This window comes from Oratosquilla oratoria, chromosome 12 (genome assembly GCF_046742065.1).
Source record: "Oratosquilla oratoria isolate Oo_2021 chromosome 12, ASM4674206v1, whole genome shotgun sequence".
NCBI classification, from domain to species: Eukaryota; Metazoa; Arthropoda; class Malacostraca; order Stomatopoda; family Squillidae; genus Oratosquilla; species Oratosquilla oratoria.
Window position 1 is genome coordinate 37,421,793 of NC_134788.1, and position 5,464 is coordinate 37,427,256.

Genomic DNA, 5,464 nt, shown 5'->3' on the forward strand with positions numbered 1-5,464 from the left:
GGATTTATCAGCCCATTTATTGTTATTTATTTATTTATTTATTCATTTATTTATTATTTATTTTATTTATTTATTTATTCATTTATTTATTTATTTATTTACTTATTTATTTATTTATTTTTATTTACTTATTCATTTGTTTATTTATCTATTTATTTATTTTATTTATTTATTTATTTAGTTATCTATTTATTTATTTATTTATTAAGTAATAGTCAACTTAGGGCGGAGAAGGGAGTAAGATAGGGTGGGAACTGCTCGCTAGATGCAAGATCATAGAAAACGGAGTGTGGGACGAAAGAATCTGATGTTGGCGGGTTGGTGACTGCATGTGGTTGTGCACACACACACACACACACACACACACACACACACACACACACACACACACACACACACACACACACACACACACACACACACACACACACAGATTGTGTATATGCAGATAGATGTTATGCGTGTACATACGTATATATTGGGTTGGTCACTGCATACTCACCTTGGTCTTTGGACCACGTGTTGGACTCGTGATCGACAGCTATTTCTCTCCCGGAAGAGATCCCAGAGCTCGTATGACCAATCTATGGGTAATGCTGTGACCTTATACGCACAAACACCCTCAACTCCCCGCCCACGAGAGTTGGAGTAACGACTCGAAGCGCAGCGATACTGAAATTATTTTCAGCCCTGGGCAGGATTCGAACCCGGACCGCCGTAGTGACAGTCGTGTGTGTGTGTGTGTGTGTGTGTGTGTGTGTGTGTGTGTGTGTGTGTGTGTGTGTGTGTGTGTGTGTGTGTGTGTGTGTGTGTGTGTGTGTGTGTGTGTGCGGGTAGCGTCACTATTGTCAACGTTAAGACCCGGGTACGGTGCCAGAGTGAAAGTTGTCCAACCTCCCCCTCCCCTCCACTCCCTCCCGGCTGCCAGTTTCCTTTTCCTCTCTCTCTCTCTCTCTCTCTCTCTCTCTCTCTCTCTCTCTCTCTCTCTCTCTCTCTCTCTCTCTCTTCTCTCTCTCTCTCCCTCTCCTCCCTCCCTCCCTCCCTCTCTCTCTCCATCTCTCCTCTCCCTCCCTCTCTCTCTCTCTCTCTCTCTCTCTCTCTCTCTCTCTCTCTCTCTCTCTCTCTCTCTCTCTCTCTCTCTCTCTCTCTCTATCTATCTATCTATCTATCTATCTATCTCTCTATCTCTCTCTCTGTCTCCACCTCTCCCCTCTCCCCCTCTCCCCCTCTCCCCTTCCTACTCTCCCTCTTCCCCCTCTCCCCCTCTCCCCTCTCCCCTTCCTCCTCTCTCTTCCCCCTCTCCCCTCTCCCTCTTCCCCCTCTCCCCCTCTCTCCTTCCCCCTGCCCCTCTTCCCCTCTCTCCCCTTCCCCTCTCCCCTCTCTCCCCCTCTCCCCCTCTCCCCCTCTCCCTAACGCCTAAAAAGCTCAAAATATATATTTACTTATAAAAATACTTTAAGGCTGATTATTACAAAGGAATTTATTAGATAATGAGACTTATTGATTCCCCCCCCCTGTAGTGCCCAGAAGTGGAAGTACCTCTGCCTCCTCCTCCTCCTCCTCTTCTTCTTCCTCCTCCTCTTCCTCCTCTTTGTCTTCTTCCTCCTCTTCCTCCTCCTCCTCTTCCTCTTCCTCCTATTTGTCTCCCTCTTCCTCCTCCTCCTCCTTTTCCTCTTCCTCTATCTCCTCCTCTTCCTCCTCCTCCTCCTCACCTTCTTCTTCCTCTTCCTCTTCGTCTTCTTCCTCCTCTTCCTCTTCCTCTTCATCCTATTTGTTTCCTCTTCCTCTACCTCCTCCCTATCCTCCTCCTCCTCCTCCCTATCCTCCTCCTCCTCCTCCTCCTTCCCTTCTTCCTTTTCTTCTTCTTCCTCCTCTTCGTCTTCGTCTTCTTCCTCCTCTTATTCCTCTTCCTATTCCTCCTAATACTCCTCTTCCTCCTCCTTTTCCTTCTCCTCCTCTTCTTCTTCCTCTTCATCCTCTTCCTCTTCTTTGTCTTCCTCTTCCTCTTTCCTTCACCTCTTTTTCCTCTTCCTCTCTCCCCTCCTCCTCTCTTCCTCCTCCTCCTCTTCCTTTATCCTCCTCCACACCCTTCTCCTCCTCCTCCTTCTCCTTTTCCTCTTCCTCGTTCTCGTCCCCTTTAATTTCCTCCTCTTCCTCCTCTTTTTCCTCTTCCACTTCTTCTTCCTCTTCTTCCTCTTCCTTTTTCTCTCCTTCCTTCTCCACCACCTCCTTCTCTTCCTCTTCCTTCTACTCTGTCTCCTTCTCTTTTTCTTCCTCCTCTCCATTCTCCTCCTCTTCCTCCCCCTCCTCCACCTCCTTCCTCTCCCTCCTTCTCCTTCTCCTCCCCCCCGTACTCCACCTCCTTCCTCTTCCTCCTACTTTTCCTCCTCCTCCACCTCCTCCTTCCTATTCCTCTTCCTCCTCCTCCTCCTCCTCCTCCTCCTACAGACTCGTGTAAGACATAAAGCCGGTCCTTAGTCGCTTTGTCTTTCTTCTTTGTCTCTTCCTCCTCCTCTTCCTCCTCCTCCTCCTCTTCTTCCTCCTCCTCCTCCTCTTTGTCTGGCCCCCTTTCATTGCATCACCCCTAACGGTCCCCTACGTTCCCAAATGCATTCCTCCTCCTCCTCTTCCTCCTCCTCCTCCTCCTCCTCCTCATCTTCCTCCTCCTCCTCCTCCTTCTTCTTCTCACTCCCACTATCTCCTTCACCTTTTACTTGTCTTCCTCTTCCTCCTCCCCTCCTCTTCTTCCTCCTCTTTCTCCTCCTCATTCTCTTACTACACCTCCTCTTTCTCCTCCTCTTCCTCCTCATCCCAATTATCATACGTTTCTTCCTCTTCCTCCCTCCCTCCTCCTCCCTTAACCAGTAGATCATGTTAACCTGGCAGAAAGGCCACGCCCCCTTTCTCACAACCGAAGCTGCTGATTGGTTCACGCAATGCGTCATTGACGTATGAGCCAATCAGCTGTTTGGTTTCAATAATGTGGGTGTAGCTGAGTGACGCGTTGGCGCGGAGTTGCCAAATTTGTTATTATTATTATTATTACTATTATTATTATTATTATTATTATCATTATTGTTATCATTATTATCATTATTATCATTATTACTATTATTATTATCATTATTACTATTATTTTTATTATTATTATTATTGTTGTTAATATTATTATTATTATTATTGTTATTATTATTATTATTATTATTATTGTTACTATTATTATAATCATTTTTATTTTCATTAGTATTATTATTATTATTATCTTTATTATTATTATTATATATTTTATTGATTAATTAATGAATTCATTTATCTTTATTATCTTTATTTATTCGTTTATCTATGTATTTGTTTATTTATTTATTTATCTATTTATCTATTTTCGTCAACTGTTTTACTCGTGGGTTGTCAATTATTTAATTATTTATCTATTTTATATATCTATTTATTTTGTATTATGTCAACTTTATTATCAACATTATTATTTATTTATTTGTTCAATTTTTTGTCAATTTACTGTTATCATTGTTATCATATCATTTATTTACTTTTTGTCAACTGTCTTATCGTAGAGTTGCCAATTGTTCTATTATCTATTTATGTTATTTATTTATTTATATATTTACTTATTTATTTATTTACTTATTTATTTATTTCTGAAGGCAGAGAATAATAACAGACCAGACTCTCTCTCTCTCTCTCTCTCTCTCTCTCTCTCTCTCTCTCTCTCTCTCTCTCTCTCTCTCTCTCTCTCTCTCTCTCTCTCTCTCTCTCTCTCTCTCTCTCTCTCTCTCTCTCTCTCTCTCTCTCTCTCTCTCTCTCTCTCTCTCTCTCTCTCTCTCTCTCTCTCTCTCTCTCAGCTGAAACCAAAAGTTTTTTTCATTATTTCATTGTTTCATTGGATCACATGCTGGGCTCGTGATCGGCAGCTGTCACCCTTACGGATGAGAGCCTCATAGATCGTATGGCATTATGTATGGCCAGTACTGTGGCTTTACACACACACACACACACACACACACACACACACACACACACACACACACACACACACACACACACACACACACACACACACACACACACACACACACACTCGGTTTGCTGGTGTAGTGAATAATTTTTCGAAAATCGTTACAATACTCCATGTTGTTACTGTTTCCATTGAGCAAAGGAGGCAATATATATATACTGCATGTGTGTGTGTGTGTGTGTGTGTGTGTGTGTGTGTGTGTGTGTGTGTGTGTGTGTGTGTGTGTGTGTGTGTGTGTGTATTTACCTAGTTGTATTTTACGGGAAGGGGAGCTATGCCCCACGAGCATAGCTCCCCTTCCCGTAAAATACAACTAGGTAAATACACACACACACACACACACACACACACACACACACACACACACACACACATGCAGTATGTATATATTGCTTTCTTTGCTCAATGGAAACAGTAACAACATGGAGTATTGTAACGATTTTCGAAAAATTATTCACTACACCAGCAAACCGAGTGTGTGTGTGTGTGTGTGTGTGTGTGTGTGTGTGTGTGTGTGTGTGTGTGTGTGTGTGTGTGTGTGTGTGTGTGTGTGTGTGTGTGTGTGTATGTGCGTGTGTGCTCGTTTCTGCTTGGATATATATCTAGATACCTGTTTATGTGTATGTATGTGCGTGTGTGTACACATTGTGTGTGTGTACGTGTGTAGCGTGGGTGTAGCGTGGGCTGGACGTGGGCGTGCCCGTGGGCGTCTACCTGGGGGTTACAAAATCTCAAATCCGCCCTATGGAGTGACGTCACACGTTGGGTGACGTCATCAATACGTCGGTGACGTCAGAGGTCGTGGATGACATCAGGTGTTTATCTGTGACGTTAGTGAGTATGATGTGACGTCAGACCTCGTGGGTGACGTCATTGGGATGTATGTGACGTCACAGTTCACGGGTGACGTCATCTGTCCTGTGACGTCATAACTCATGGGTGACGTCATCTGTGTGATGTTACAGTGCATGGGTGACGTCATCGGTCTGTGACGTCATGGTTCGTGGTTGACGAGTTTGTTAATTAAGAATTTGATATTGAACATGAATAGAAAACGGGTTGTGGGATTAGATTAAATAGAAAATGGGTTTAGGGATTAGATTGATAGCTTATGGGAGTGAAAGGGGGAGTGGGGAGTGGGAGTAGGGGAGTGGGAGGAGTGCTTTGGAACACGTGGACCTGGAAGAAAACGGGGCGTGGGCCGTTGTGGATCCCATTTTCTTTTTCCTTTTTTTTATTATTATCCCCCCCCCTAAATAAAATCGCCTTTCTGGAGTATAACAGTGCTTGTGAGGGTTACAGCAATGCCGTAGATAGTGCCGCGTAATTGAAATCGCTTTTAAATTGGCGAAAACGAAATCGCGAAATTTTAGCTCCGCCAAATATTGAGACAATTTTTGGCGTAAACGTCCGCTAAATTCTTCTTGGATA